Source organism: Sorex fumeus, unplaced genomic scaffold (genome assembly GCF_029834395.1).
Source record: "Sorex fumeus unplaced genomic scaffold, SorFum_2.1 ptg000087l, whole genome shotgun sequence".
In the NCBI taxonomy this organism is placed as follows: Eukaryota; Metazoa; Chordata; class Mammalia; order Eulipotyphla; family Soricidae; genus Sorex; species Sorex fumeus.
The window spans coordinates 2353556-2370735 of record NW_026606144.1 but is presented as its reverse complement, the minus strand read 5'-3'; the positions used below and the strand labels follow the sequence as shown (position 1 = coordinate 2370735).

At 43.6% G+C, this 17180-nt stretch overlaps 1 pseudogene; it reads right to left on the bottom strand.

The window, feature by feature from the left end:
* Positions 1-16518: 16518 nt before the first annotated feature.
* LOC130039561 (60S ribosomal protein L36a-like) lies at positions 16519-16928 on the bottom strand (annotated as a pseudogene).
* Between the last annotated feature and the right edge of the window lie 252 nt (positions 16929-17180).

Below are 17180 nucleotides of genomic sequence, written 5' to 3'. Positions count from 1 at the left end.
GTCTGCTCTTCATTTCCCTGTCAATACAACCCAGAATTCAGAAATCATTGTAACCTCCACTACAGAATTTCCATTCATTCACTAACAATCTGGAATTCATCAAATCTCCACGCCAGGCAGATTTTCTTTACACCACTGGTTAATATACAATTTCCCCAATGTTCACCACTGGTTAATATACAATTTCCCCAATATACAATTTCCCCAATTTCAGCAGCCTGTTCACAGTCGAGGCGTGCTGATCAACTGGCTCTCCACTCCACCATGGTCAGCTCTTCATATTCCTGTCCACACAACTCAAACTTCAGAAATATTTGGAATCTCCAATAAGAATGTTCCATTCATTCACTGCCATCTGGAATTCATCGAATCCCTACTCCAGGCAAGTTTTCTTTACATCACTGGTAAATATCCAAGTAACGCAATGCTGGTTATCAGCAGCCTGTTCAAACTCGCAAGCCTATTCTTCAACTGGCTATCCAGTCTAACATGGTCTGCTCTTCATTTTCCTATCCACACATCCCAGACTTCAGAAATCCTTGGAATCAACACCACAGAATGTACCATTCATTCACTGTCAATCTGGAATTCATCGAATCTCCGCTACACCACTGCTGAATGTTGAAGTAACCAAATGCTGGCTTTCAGCGTCCTGTTCAAACTCGCAGGCGTGCTGTTCAACTGACTATCAATTCCAGAGTGGTCAGCTCTTTCTTTTCCTGTCCACACAACCCAGATTTTAGAGATCATTGGAATCCCACTACAGAATGTGCCATTCATTCACTTCGCATCTGGAATTCATCTGAATCTCCACTCCATGCAGGCTTTCGTTAAACCACTGGTGAATGTCCAGCTAACCCAATGCTGGTTTTCAGCGTCCTGTTCACACGCGCAGGGGTTCAATTCAACTGGATATCCACTCCATAGTGGTCACCTCTTTCTTTTCCTGTCCACACAAACCAGACTTCAGAAACCATATGAATCTCCACGACAGAATGTTCCATTCTTTCTCTGACAATCTGGAATTCATCGAATCTCCACCCCAGGCAGGCTTTCATTACAACCCAATGCTGGTTTGCAGAGGCCTGTTCACACTAGCAGGCGTGCTATTCAACTGGCTATCCACTCCACAGTGGTAAGCGCTTTCATTTCCTGTCCACACTTCCCATACTTCAGAAATCATTGGAATATCCACTACAGAATGTTCCATTCATTCACTGCCAATCTGGAGATCATCGAATCTCCACTCCAGGCAGGCTTTTGTTATAACCCTGCTGAATGCTTTAACAATGCTGGTTTTCAGAGGCCTGTTCACACTTGCAGGCATGCGGTTTACCTGGCTATCCACTCAAATCTTGTCAGCTCTTCATTTTCCTGTCCACATTACCCAGTTGTCAGAAACCATTAGAATCTCCACTACAGAATATTCCATTCATTCACTGCAAACATGGACATCATCTGAATCTCCATTTCAGGCAGGCTCTCGTTATACTACTGCTGAATGTGCAAGTAACCCATTCCTGGTTTCCAAAGGCCTGTTTACACTAGTAGGCATGCTGTTGAACTGGCCAAACACTCTACCCTGGTCAGCTCTTCATTTTCTTGTCCATGCAATGTAGAATTCAGAAATCATTGGAAACTCCACTACAGAATTCCATTCATTCACTGCCTATCTAAAATTCACCGAATCTCCACTCCAGGAAGGCTTTCGTTACACCACTGGAGAATGTCCAAGTAACCCAACGCTGGTTTTCAGCATCCTGTTTACACTCGAAGGCGTGCTGTTCAACTGACTATCCAATCAACCCTGTTCAGCTCTTCATTTTCCTGTCCACACAACCAAGACTTCAGAAATCATTGGAATCTCCACTACAGTATGTTCCATACATTCACTGCCAATCTGGAATTCATCGAATCTCCACTCCAGGCAGGATTTCGTTAAACCACTGCTCAATGTCCATGTAACCTAATGCTGGTTTTCAGCGTCCTTTTTACACTCACAGGCTTGCTGTTCAATTGGCTATCAACTCCACAGTTGTCAGCTCTTTCTTTTCCTACCCACACAAATCAGACATTAGAAATCATTGGAAACTCCACAAAAGAAAGTTTTATTCATTCACTGCCAATCTGGAGATCATCGAATCTCCACTCCTGGCAGGCTTTGCATACACCACTGCTGAATGTCCAAGTAACATAATGCTGGTTTTCAGCGTCCTGTTCACAGTCGCAGGCGTGCTGTAAAACTGGCTATCCACTGAAGCCTGGTCAGCACTTCTTTTTCCTGTCCACACAAACCATTCTTCAGAAATAATTGGAATCTCCACTACAGAAAATTCCATTCATTTACAGACAATCTGGAATTCATCGAATCTCCACTCCAGGCAGGCTTTCGTTAAACCAGTGTTGAATATCCAAGCCACCCAATGCTGGTTTTCAGCGGCCTGTTGACACTTGCAGGCGTTTAGTTCAACTGGCTATCAGCTCAACCCTGGTCAGCTCTTATTTTCCCGTCCACACAAACCAGGCAACAGAAATAATTGGAATATCCATTACAGAATGTTCCATTCCTTCACTGCCAATCTGGAAATCATCTGAATCTCAACTCCAGGCAGGCTTTCGTTACACTATGTTGAATGTCCAAGTAACACAATGCTGGTTTTCAGCGTCCTGTTCACACTCGCAGGCATGCTGTTCAAGTGGCTATCCACTCCACAGTGGTCAGCTCTTTCATTTCCTGTCCACACAACCCAGACTTCAGAAATCATTGGAATCTCCACTAGAGAATATTCCATTCATTCACTGCCAATCTGGAGATCATCGAATCACCACTCCAGGCTGGCTTATGTTACACCACTGCTGAAAGTCCAAGTAACCCAATGCTGGTTTTCAACGTCCTGTTCACACTCACAGGCATGCTGTTCAACTAGCTATCCATTCCACTCTGGTCAGCTCTTTCATTTCCTGTCCACACAACCCAGACTTCAAAAATCATTGTAATCTCCACTACAGAATGTTACATTCATTCACTGCCAATCTAGAGTTCATCGAATCTCCACTGCTCTTTCATTTCCTGTCCACACAACCCAGACTTCAGAAATCATTGGAATCTCCACTAGAGAATATCCCATTCAGAAATGATTGGAATCACCACTGTAGAATGTTCAATTCATTCACTGCTAGTCTGGGGTTCTTTGAATCTCCTCTTCAGGCAGGCTTTCATTACACCACTGGAGAATGTCCAAGTCACCTAATCGTGATTTTAAGTGTCCTGTTCACAATCCCAGGCGTGCTGTTCAACTGGCTTTCCACTCAACCCTGGTCGGCTCTTCATTTTCCCATCCACACAACAGAGGCTTCAGAAATCAATGGAATCTCCATTAAAGAATGCTCCATTCATTCACTGGCAATCTGGAATTCATCTCAATCTCCACTGCAGGCAGGCTTTCATTACACTCTCTTGAATGTCCAAGTAACATAATGCTGGTTTTCAGCGTCCTGTTCACACTTGCAGGCGTGATGTTCAACTGGGTATAAACTCCAACATGGTCAGCTCTTCATTTTCCAGTCCACACAACCCATACTTCAGAATCATTGGAATCTCCACTATAAAATGTTCCATTCATACACTGCGAATCTGGAATTCATCTGAATCTCCACCACAGGCAGGCTTTCGTTACACCACTGGTGAATTTCCAAGTAACCCAATGCTGGTTTTCAGCATTCTGTTCACAGTCGCAGGCGTGCTGTTCAATTGTTCATCCACTCCACAGTGGTCAGCTCTTTCATTTCCTGTCCACACAACCTAGACTTCAGAAATCATTGGAAAGTCCACTACAGAATGTTCCATTCATTCACTGCCATCTGGCGATCATCGAATATCCACTCCAGGCATGCTTTAATTACACCACTGTTGAATGTGCAAGTAACACAATGCTGGTTTTCAGCGTCCTGTTCACGCTCACAGTCTAATTGTTCAACGGCTATCCACTGAACCCTTGTCAGCTCTTTCATTTCCTGTCCACAAAACCCAGACTTCAGAAATCATTGGAATCTCCCCTACTGAATGTTCCTTTCATTCACTGACAATCTGGAGCTCATCGATTCTCCACTCCAGGCAGGCTTTCGTTACACCACTGGTGAATATTTAAGTACCCAAATGCGGCTTTTCAGCGGACTGTTCACACTGTCAGGTATGTTGTTCAACTGGCTATCCACTCCAACCTGGTCAGCTCTTCATATTCCTGTCAACATAACCTAGACTTCAGAAACAATTAGAATCTCCACTACAGAATGTTCCATTCATTCACTGCGAATCTGGAATTCATCGGATCTCCACTCCAGGCAGGCTTTCATTACACTACTGGTGAATGTCCAAATAAAAAAATGCTGGTTTTCAGCGGCCTGATCACGCTCGCAGGCGTTCGGTTCAACTGACTATAAACTCAACCCTGACAGCTCTTCATTTTCCTGTCCCCACAACCCAGACTTCAGAAATCATTGGAAACTCCACTACAGAATGTTCCATTCATTCATTGCAAATCTGGAATTCATCTGAATCTCAACTCCAGGCAGGCTTTCGTTAAACTACTGGTGAATGTCCAAATAACCCAATGCTGGTTTTGAGCGTCCTGTTCACACTCGCATGCGTGCTGTTCAACTTACTATCCACTCCACAGTGGTCAGGTCTTTCATTTCCTGTCCACACAATCCAGACTTCAGAAATCATTGGAATCTCCACTACCGAATATTCCATTCTTTCACGGCCAATCTGGAGATCATCGAATCTCCACTCCAGGCAGGCTTTCTTTACATCACTGGTGAATGTCCAAGTAACCCAATGCTGGTTTTCGGCGTCCTGTTCACTATCGCAGGCATGCTGTTCAACAGGCTATCCACTCAACCCTGGTCAGCTCTTCATTTTCCCGTCCACACAAACCAGTCTTCAGAAATCTTTGGAATATACACTACAGAATATTCCTTTAAATCACTGCCTACTTGGAATTCATCTCAATATCCACTGCAGGCAGGCTTTCGTGACACTACTGTTGAATGTCCAAGTAACAAATGCTGGTTTTCAGCGTCCTGTTCTTACTCGCAGGCGTGCTGTTCAACTGGTTATCTACTCCAACCTGGTCAGCTCTTCATTTTCCTGGGCACACAACCCATACTTCAGAAACCATTGGAATCTCCACTATAAAATGTTCCCTTCATTCACTTGCAATAATGAATTCATCTGAATCTTCAGTCCAGGCAGGATTTCGTTACACGATGGGTGAATGTCCTCGTAACCCAATGCTGGTTTTCAGAGACCTGTTCACAGTCGCAGGCGTGCTGTTCATCTGGCTATCCACTCCACCCTGGTCCGCTCGTCCTTTTCTTGTCCACATAACCAGACTTCAGAAATCTTTGGAATCTCCACTACAAAATGTTCCATTCAATCACTGGAATCTGGAGATCATCGAATCTCCACTCCAGACAGGTTTTCATTACACGAATGCTGAATGTCCAAGTAACCCAATGATGGTTTTCAGCGTCCTATTCACAGTCGCAGGCTTGGTGTTCAACTGGCTCTCCACTCAGCAGTGGTCAGCTCCTTCATTTCCTGTCCACACAACCAAGACATCAGAAATCATTGGAATCTCCACTACAGAATGTTCCATTAATTCACTGGAATCAGGATATCATGAAATCTCCACTCCAGGCAGGCTTATTTTACACCACTGCTTATTGCACAAGTATCCCAATGCTGGTTTTCAGAGGACTTTTCACACTCGCAGGCATGCTGTTCAACTGGCTATCCCCTGAACCCTGGTCGTCTCTTCATTTTCGTTTCCACACAAATCAGATTTCAGAAATCATTGGAATCTCCACTACAGAATGTTCCATTCATTCACTGGAATCGGGTGATCATAGAATCTCCACTCCAGGCAGATTTTCGTTTCACCACTGCAAATGTTGAAGTAACCCTATGCTGGTTATCAGCGTATTGTTCAAAATTGCAGGCGTGCTGTTCAACTAGCTATCCAGTGAACACTGGTTAGCTCTTCATATTCCTGTCCACACAACCCAGATTTCAGAAAACATTGGAAACTCCACTACAGTATGATCCATTCATTCACTGCGAATCTGGAATTCATCTGAATCTCTACTCCAGACAGGCTTTCGTTAAACGACTGTTTAATGTCCAAGTAACCCAAAGCTGGTTTTCAGCGTCCTGTTCACATTCGCAGCCGTGCTGTTCAACTGGCTATCCACTGAAATTTGGTCAGCTCTCCATTTTCCTGTCCACATAACCCAGACTTCAGAATTCATTGGAATATCCACTAAAGAATGTTTCATTCATTCATTGCCAATCTGGAGATAATCGAGTCTCCACTCCAGGCAGGCTTTCCTTATACCACTGCTGAATGTCCAAGTAAACAAATGCTAGATTTCAGAGGCCTTTTCACACTCGCTTGCGTGCTGTTCAGCTGGCTATCCACTGAACCCTAGTCAGCTCTTCATTTTCATATCCATCCAACCCAGATTTCAGAAATCATTGGAATCTACACTACAGAATGTTCCATTCATTCACTGGAATCTGGAGATCATCGAATCTCTACTCAAGGTAGGCTTTAGTTACACTACTGTTGAATATTCAAGTAACACAATGCTGGTTTTCAGGGTCCTGTTCACATTCGCAGGTGTGCTGTTCAACTGGCTATCCAATGATCCCTGGTCAGCTCTTAATTTTCCTGTCCACCCAACCCAGGTTTCAGAAATCATTGGAATATCCACTCCAGAATGTTCCAATAATTCACTCCGAATCTGGAATTCATCTAAATCTCCACTCCACGCAGGCTATGGTTAAACCACTCGTGAATGTCCAAGTAACCAAATGCTGGTTTTCAGCGTCCTGTTGACAGTCGCAGGCGTGCTGTTCAACTGGCTGTCCACTCCACAGTGGACAGCTCTTTCATTTCCTGTTCACACAACGTAGAATTCAGAAACCAGTGGAATCTCCACTAAAGAATTTTCCATTCAATTACTGCCAATCTGGAATTCAAGGACTCGCAGCCGTGCTGTTCAATTTGCCATCCACTTAACACTGGTCAGCTCTTCATTATCCTGTCCAAACAACCCAGACTTCAGAAATCATTGGACTTTCCATTAAACAATGTTCCATTCATTCACTGCGAATCTGGAATTCATCTGACTCTCCACTCCAGGCAGGTTTTCGATACACCACTGGTGAATGACCAATTTACACAATATTGGTTTTCAGCCGCCTCTTCATACTCGAAGCCGTGCTGTTCACTGGCTATCCGCTCAAGCCTGGTCAGCTCTTCATTTTCCTGTCCACAAAACCCAGACTTCAGAAAGCATTGTAACCTCCACTATCTATAATTCATCTGACTCTGTTCTCAAAGCAGGTTTTCTTTATACCACTGGTGAATGTCCAAGTAGCACAATGCTGGTTTTCTGAGGTCTGTTCACACTCAAAGCCGTGCTGTTCACTGGTTATCCACTCAATACTGGTCAGCTTTTCATTTCCTTTCCAAACAATCCAGACTTCAGAAATTATTGGATTCTCCACTACAAAATGTTCCATTCACTCACTGCGAATCTGGAATTCTTCTGACTCTGCACTCAAGGCAGGTTTTTGTTACACCACTGTTGAATATTCAAATAACCCAATGCTGTTTTTCAGTGGCATGTTCACAATAGCAGCCGTGATATTCAGTTGGCTATCCACTCAACCCTGGTCAGCTCTTCATTTTCCTGTCCACCAGCCTTCAGAAAACATTTTATCTCCACTACAGAATGTTCCATTCATTCACTGCGAATCTGGAATTAATCTGAACCTGCACTCCAGGCATGCTTTCTTTACACCACTGGTGAATGTCCAAGTAACCCAATGTTGGTTTTCAGTGGCCTGTTCACACTCGCAGAAGTGCTGTTCCATTGCCTATGTACTCCACCCTTGTCAGCTCTTAATTTTCCTCTCGAAACAACCCAGACTTACAGAAATCAGTGGAACTTCCACTACAGAATGTTCCAAATATTCACAGCGAATCTGGAATTCATCTGAATCTCCACTCCAGGCAGGTTTTCGTTACACCACTGTTGAATGTCCAAGTAACCCAATGCTGGTTTTCAGTGGCCTGTTCACAATCGCAGACCTGCTGTTCAATTTGCCATCCACTCCACCCTCGTTAGCTCTTCATTTTCCTTTTCACACAACCCATCCTTAAGAAATTATTGTTATCTGCACTACAGTATGTTCCATTAATTCACTGCAAATTTAGAATTCATCTGAAACGGCACTGTAGTCAGTCTTTCGTTACAGCACAGCTGAATGTCCAAGTAACCCAATGGTGGTTTTCAGCGGCATGTTCACACTCTCAGACGTGCTGTTAAATTGGCTATCCACTCAATGCTGGTCAGCTCTTCATTTTCCTGTCCACACAGTCCAGCCTTAAGAAATCGAGAACAGGCCGCTTAAAACCAGCATGGGTTACTTGGACATTCACCAGTGGTGTAACGAAATCCTGCCTGGAGTGGAGAGTCAGATGAATTCTAGATCATACGGGTTACTTGTACGTTAAACAATGGTATAAGGAAAGACTTCCTGGAGTGCAGATTCAGATTAATTCCATATTCGCAGTGAATGTATGGAACAATCTGTAGTGGAGATTCCAATGATTTCAGAATGCTGGGTTGTATTGACAGGAAAATGCAGAGCTGACCAGAATTGAGTGGATAAGCAATTGAACATCATGTCTGCGAGTGTGAACATGCCGCTGTAACGAAAGCCTGCCGGGAGTGGAGATTCAGATGAATTCCAGATTGGCAGTGGATGAATGGAACATGCTGTAGTGGAGATAACAATGATTTCTGAAGGCTGGGTTCTGTGGATAGGAAAATGAAGAGGTAACCACAGTTTAGTGGATGGAACTTGAACAGCACGGCTGCGAGTGTGAACAGGCTGTTGAAAACCAGCATTGGGTTACTTGGACATTCACCAGTGGTGTAACTAATTCCTGCCTGGAGTTGGAGAGTCAGATGAATTCCAGATTCGCAGTGAATGAATGGAACGTTCTGTAGTGGAGACTCCAATGATTTCTGAAGGCTGGGCTGTGTGGACAGGATAATGCAGAGCTCACCAGCATTGAGTGCATAGGCAATTGAACAGCATGTCTGCGATTGTGAACATGACGCTGAAAACGAGCATTTGGTTACTTGGACATTCACCAGTGGTGTAACGAAAGCCTGCCCGTAGTGGAGATTCAGATGAATTCCATATTCGTAGTGAATGAACGGAACATTACGTAATGGAGTTTCCATTGATTTATGAAGGCTGTGCTGTGTGGACAGTAAATTGAACAGCTGAACAGTTTTGAGTGGATAGCCTTTGAATAGCAGGGCTGCGAGTGGTAACAGGCTGCTGAAAACCAACTTTGGATTACTTCGACATTCACCAGTAGTGTAATAGAGAGCTGCCTTTAGTGGAAAATCAGATGAATTCACGATTTGCAGTGAATGAATGGAACAGTCTGTAGTGGAGATTTAAATGATTTCTGAAGGCTGAGTTCTGTGGACAGAAAAATGAAGAACTGACCAGGGTTGAATCGATAGCCAATTGAACAGCAAGGCTGCGAGTGTGAAAAGACCTCTGAAAACGAGCATTCGTTACTCGCACATTCCCCAGTGGTGAAATGAAATCCTGCCTGGAGTGGAGAGTCAGATGAATTCCAGATTCGCAGTGAATGAATGGAACATTCAGTAGTGGAGATTCCAATGATTTCTGAAGGCTGGGCTGTGTGGACAGGAAAATGAAGAGCTGACCAGGGTTTAAGAGATAGCCAGTTGGACAGCACTTCTGCAAGTGTGAACAGGCCGCTGAAAACCATCATTGGGTTACTTGGACATTCAACAGTGGTGTAACGAAGGACTACCTTTGTTGCAGATTCAGATGAAATCCAAATTCGCAGTGAATGAATTGAATATTCTGTAGTGGAGATAACAATGATTTCTAAAGTCTGGATTGTGTGTACAGGAAAATGAAGACTTGACCATGGTTGTGAGGATAGCCAATTAAACAGCACATCAGCGAGTGTGAAAAGGCGGCTGAGAATCAGCATTGCGTTACTTGGACATTCACCAGAGTTGTATCCAAAACCAGCCTGATGTGGAGATTGAGATATATTCCAGATTCGCAGTGAATGTGTGGAACATTCTGCAGTGCAAGTTCCAATGATTTCTGAAGTCTGGGTAGTGTGGACAGGAAAATGATTAGCTGAGCAGGGTTAAGTGGATAGCCAATTGAACAGCACGTCTGCGAGTGTGAACATGCCACTGAAAACCAGCATTGGGTTACTTGGACATTCAAGAGTGTGTAATTAAAACATGCCTGGAGTGGAGAGGCAGATGAATTCCAGATTCTCAGTGAATTAATGGAACATTCTGTAGTGGAGTTACCAATGGTATCTAAATTTTGGGTGATGTGGACATGAAAATGAAGAGCTGAACAGGGTTGAGTTGAGTGGACAGCCCATTGAACCGCATGGTTGCGAGTCTGAGCAGGCCGCTGAAAAGCAGCATTGGTTTAATTGGACAATCAGCAGATGTATAACGAAAACCTGCTGGTAGTGGAGATTCAGATGAATTCCAGAATCGCAGTGAATGAATGGAAAATTCTGTAGTGGACATTCCAATGATTTCTGAAGGCTGAGTGATGTGGACAGGAAAATGAAGATCTGAACAGGGTTGTGTGGATAGCCAATTGAACAACACGTCTGCGATTGTGAACAGGCCACTGAAAATGAGCATTGGGTTACTTGGACATTCACCAGTGGTCTAACGAAAATATGCCGGTATTGGAGATTCAGATGAATTCCAGATTCGTAGTGAATGAACGGAACATTGTGTAGTGGAGATTCCAATGATTTCTGAAGGCTGGGCTGTGTGGACAGTAAAATGAACAGCTGACCAGTTTTGCGTGTTTAGCTAGTGAATAGCAGGGCTACTAGTGGGAACAGGCTCCTGAAAACCAGCTTTGGGTTACTTGGACATTCACCAGTGGTGTAACAGATATCTCCCTTTAGTGGAGATTCAGATTAATTCAAGATTCGCAGTGAATGAATGGAACATTCTGTAGTGGAGATTTAAATGATTTCTGAAGGCTGAGTTGTGTGGACAGGAAAATGAAGAGCTGACCAGGGTTGAATGGATAGCCAATTGAACAGCAATGCTGCGAGTAGGAAAATGAGGCTGAAAACCAGCATTGTGTTACTTGGACATTCAACAGTGGTGTAACAAAAACCTGGCAGGAGTGGAGAATGAGATGAATTCCAGATTCGCAGTGAATGAATGGAACATTCTATAATGGAGATTCCAATACTATCTGAAGGCTAGTTTATGTGGACAGGAAAATGAAGAATTCACCAGGGTTGAATCTGCAGCCAATTGAACAGAACGGCTGCATGTATGAAAAGTCCGATGAAAACCAGCATTGGGTCACTTGGACATTCACCAGTGGTGTAAAGAAAACCTGGCTGGAGTTGAGATTAAGATGAATTCCAGATTCGCAGTGAATGTATGGAACATTCTGTAGTGGAGTTTCCAATGATTTCTGTAAATCTGGGTGGTTTATACAGGAAAATGAAGAGCTGACCAGGGTTTAGTGGATAGAAAAATGAAAAGCACGGCTGCGAGTTTGAACATGCCGTTGAAAACCAGTATTGTGTTACTTGGACTTTCAACAGTGGTGTAACCAAAACCTGCCTGAATTGGAGAGTCAGATAAATTCCATATTCGCAGTGAATGAATGGAACATTCTGTAGTGGAGATTCCAATGATTTCTGAAGGCTGGGTGATGTGGGCAGGAAAATGCAGAGCTGAACAGGGTTGAGTGGATAGCCAATTGAAAAGCATGGCTGTAAGTCTGAGCAGGCCGCTGAAAACCAGCATTGGGTTACATGGACATTCACCAGTGGTGTAACGAAAACCTGCCGGTAGTGGAGATTCCGATGAATTCTAGATTCGCAGTGAATGAATGGAACATTCTGTAGTCTAGGTTCCAATGCTTTCTAAAGTCTGGATTGTGTGGACAGGAAAATGAAGAGCTGACCAGAGTTGAGTGGAGAGCCAAATGAACAGTATGGCTGCGATCGTCAACAGCCCACTGAAAACTAACATTGGGTTACTTGGACATTCAACAGCGGTGTATCGAAAACTTGAATGCAGAAGCAGATGAATTCCAGATACCCAGTGAGTGAATGGAACATTCTGTAGTGGAGGTTACAAAAATTTCTGAAGTCTGGACTGTGTGGTAAGGAAATGAAAAGATGACCAGTGTTGAGTGGATAGCCAGTGAACAGCACGGCTTCGAGTGTGAACAGACCGCTGAAAACCAGCATTGGGTTACTGGGACATTCACCATTGGTATAAAGAAAGCCTGCCTGGAGAGCATTTTCAGATTAATTGCACATTCGCAGTGAATGAATGGAACATACTGTGGTGGAGGTTCCAATGACTTCTGTATATCTGGGTGGTTTAGACAGGAAAATGAAGAGCTAACCATGGTTGAGTGTATGGGAAATTGAACAGCACAGCTGGGAGTGTGAACAGGCCGCTGAAAACCAGCATTGTGTTACTTGGTCATTCACCAGTGGTTTAACGAAAACCTGCCTGGAGTGGAGAGTCAGATGAATTCCAGATTCGCAGTGATTGTATGGAAAGTTCTGTATTGGAGGTTCCAATGATTTCTGAAGTCTGGTTGGCGTGGAGAGGAAAATGCAGAGCTGACCAGGCTTGAGTGGATATCCAACTGAACAGCACGTCTGCGAGTGTGAACATGCCGCTACAAACCATCTTGAGGTTACGTGGACAGTCAACAGTGGTGTAACGAAAGTATGCCTGCAGTGCAGATTCAGATGAATTCCAAATTCGCAGTGAATGAATGGAACATTCTGTAGCGAAGATTCCAATAATTTCTGAAGGCTGAGTTGTGTGGACAGGAAAATGAAGAGCTCACCAGGGTTCAGTGGATAGCCAGCTGAACAGCACGACTGCAATTGTAAACAGGCCACTGAAAATGAGCACTGGGTTACTTGATCATTCCCCAGTGGTGTAAAGACACCTTCCTCGTGTGCAGAGTCAGATGAATTCCAGATTCGCAATGAATGATTGGAACTATCTGTAGTGGAGATTCCAATGATTTCCTAAGCCTGGGTTGTGTGGACAGGAAAATGAAGAGCTGACCAGGTTTGAGTGGATAGCCAATTAAAGAGCACGTCTGCGAGTGTGAAATGGCCGCTGAAAACCACCATTGGGTTACTTTGACATTCAATAGTGGTGTAACGAAAGACTGCCTGCAGTGCAGATTCAAATGAATTCCAGATTCGCAGTGTATGAATGGAAATTTCTGTAGTGGGGATTTCAATGATTTCTGAAGACTGCGTGATGAGGACAGAAAATGAAGAGCTCAACAGGGTTGAGAAGATAGCCAATTGAACAACACAGTTGCGATTGTGATGAGGCCGCAAAAAACTAGCATTGGGTAACTTGGACATTCACCAGTTGGGTATTGAATTCCTGCCAATAGTGGACGTTCATATGTATTCCAGATTCGCAGTAAATGAATAGAACATTCTGTAGTACACATTTCAATGATTTTGGAAGGCTGGGTTGTGTGGACAGGAAAATGAAGATCTCACCAGGGCTGAGTGGATAGCAAATTGAGTAGCACGTCTGCGTGTGTGAACATGCTGCTGAAAACCAACCATGCGTTACTTGGACATTCAATAGTGGTGTAACGAAAGACTGCCTGCAGTGCAGATTCAGATGAAATCCAGATTCGCAGTGAATGAATGGAAATTTCTGTAGTGGAGATTTCAATGATTTCTGATGGCTGCGTGATAAGGACAGAAAATGAAGAGCTCAACAGGGTTGAGCGGATAGCCAATTGAACAGCACTTCTGCGAGTGTGAATATGCCGCCTAAAACCAGCATTGGGTTACTTGGACATTCACCTTATGTGTCACGCAAACCTACCGGTAGTGGAGATTCAGATGAATTCCAGATTCGCAGTGAATGAATGGAACATTTTGTTGTGGACATTCCAATGATTTCTGAAGGCTGGATGATGTGGAGAGGAAAATGACGAGCTGAACAGGGTTGAGTGTATAGCCAGTTGAAAAGCATGAGTACGAGTCTGAGCAGGCCACTGAAAACCAGCATTGTGTGACATGGACATATACCAGTGGTGTAACGAAAACCTGCCTGGAGTAGAGATTCAGATAAATTCCAGATTCGCAGTGAATGAATGGAACTTTCTGTAGTGGAGATTCCAATGGTATCTGAAGTCTGGATTGTGTGGACAGCAAAATGAAGAGCTGACCAGTGTTAAGTGGATTGCCAGTGAACAGCACGGCTTCGAGAGTGAACAAAGCACTGAAAACCAGCATTGCGTTGCTTGAACATTCAACGGTGGTCTAACGAAAGCCTGTCAGGAATGGAGATTCAGAAGAATTCCAGATTCATAGTCAATGAATGGACCATTCTCTGTGGAGATTCCAATGATTTCTGAATGCTTGGTTGTGTGGACAGAAAAATGAAGAGCTTACCAGCATTTAGTGGATATCCAATTGAACAGAACCTCTGTGAGTGTGAACAGGCCGCTGAAAACCAGCATTGGGTTACTTGGTCATTCACCAGTGGTGTAACGAAAACCTGCCAGTAGTGGAGATTCAGATGAATTCCAGATTCACAGTGAATGAGTCGAACATTCTGTAGTGGAGATTTCAATAATTTCCGAAGTCGGGATTGTGCAGACAGGAAAATTAAGGGCTCACCAGTGTTGAGTGGATAGACAGTGAACAGCACGGCTTCGATAGTGAAAAAACTGATGAAATCCAGCATTGCTTTACTTGGACATTCACCAGTGGTATAACGAAAGCATGCCTGGAGTGCAGATTCAGATTAATTCCAGATTCGCAGTGAATGAATGGAACATTCTGTATTGGAGTTTCCAATAATTTCTGAAGGCTGGGTTGTATGGACAGGAAAATGAAGAGCTGACCAGGGTTGAGTGGATAGCCAATTGAACAGCACGGCTGCGAGTCTGAACAGGCCGCTGAAACCAGCATTGGGTTACTTGGACATTCACCAGCGGTGTAACGTAAACCTGCCGGTAATGGAGCTTCAGAAGAATTTCAGATTCGCAGTGAATGAATGGACTGTTCTCTAGTGGACATTGGAATGATTTCTGAAGTCTGGATTGTTTGGACAGGAAAATGAAGAGCTGAATAGGGTTGAGTGGATAGCCAATTGAACTGCATGTCTGCGAGTGTGAACGGGCCACTGAAAACCAGCATTGGGTTACTTGGACATTCACCAGTAGTCTAACGAAAGCCTGCCTGCAGTGCAGATTCAGATGATTTCCAGATTCGCTGTGAAGGAATGGAACATTCTGTAATGGAGTTTCCAATGATTTCTGAATGCTGGGTTGTGTGGACAGAAAAATGAAGAGCTTACCAGCATTTAGTGGATAGCCAATTGAACAGAAACTCTGTGAGTGTGAACAGGTCGCTGAAAACCAGCATTGGGTTACTTGGTCATTCACAAGTGGTATAATGAAAACCTGCTGGTATTGGAGATTCAGATGAATTCCAGATTCGCATTGAATGAATGGAACATTCTGTAGTGGAGATTCCAATGATTTCTGAAATCTGGATTGTGCAGACAGGAAAATGAAGGGCTCATCAGTGTTGAGTGAATAGCCAGTGAACAGCACGGCTTCGATAGTGAAAAAACTGATGAAATCCAGCATTGCTTTACTTGGACATTCACCAGTGGTATAATGAAAGCCTGCCTGGAGTGCAGATTCAGATTAATTCCAGATTCGCAGTAAATGAATGGAACATTCTGTAGTTTGTTTATACATTTCCTCTGAGTTGCAGAATCCAGGTCACTAACCATAGTAGGCAATACAATTTTAGAATGTAACATACTTGGGCTGGAGCGATAGCACAGTGGTAGGGCGTTCGCCTTACAAGCGGCCAACATGGCCGACCCGAGTTCGATTCCTCCGCCCCTCTCGGAGAGCCCGGCAAGCTACCGAGAGTATTAGATATGCCAGACACAGTAGCAACAAAGTCTCCAATAGAGACGTTACTGGGCCCGCTCGAGCAAATAGACGATCAATGGGAGGGCCTTTACCTTTTACCTTACATACTGAGGTAAATTTAGCCTCTTTTAGAAGTCATTGGATTGAATGTGTTTTTTTTTAAATTCATTAAGGTGCCTCTTTTTCTTGACTTTGTCCATTAATATTTATCCATATATGCCTTTGCAATAACTAGATTGTGAAAAGATAACAAGTGTTGTAACAATAATCCATTGTTTGAGGTGCTTGCAGTTGTCTTAAAAAATTAAAGTATTGGGTTTTTTTTCCAGAAAAAAATGATTTTTTTTATCAAGCAAATTTCCTCTCAGGAAGTTTATTCATGACACTATTTAATTTCTCTCCTAAAACATGGATTGTTCCATCAGTCTAACACAGCCCAGGATTTCTGTCTTCGTATTAAAAGATGAAGCTTAGAACTGGATCAATTGTCCCTTTCTCTTTTGATCGCCTCCCAGTTCAAAATGCTTGCACCTCTTAATGGCCAGCATTCTCTTAGATCTGCAGTTGGGCTCGACACATTCAAATATCAACACAATCTTCTTTGGAGTTTTAGCCTTCTTCCGGAAAATAGGCTTAGTTTGACCTCCGTAACCACTCTGCTTCCTATCATAACCACGCTTTCCCTGAGTATACAGAGAATCCTTGCCCTTCTTGTACTGTGTGACTTTGTGGGGCTGATGTTTGCCACATTTCTTACAAAAAGTCCGGCGGGTTTCGGTACGTTCACCATGCTTGCGGCAGCGGTGTCTGCGAGGAAAGGAATGATTTCTGAAGAATGGGTTATGTGGACAGGAAAATGAAGTGCTGAACATGGTTCAGAGGATAGCCAATTGAACAGTATGGCTACGAGTCTGAACAGGCCGCGGAAAAGCAGCATTAGGTTACTTGGATATTCAACTGTGGTGTAAAGAAAACCTGCCGGGAATAGAGATTCAGATGAATTCCAGATTGAATGAATGAATGAATGAATGGAACTTTCTGTAGTGGAGATAGCAATGATATCTGAAGT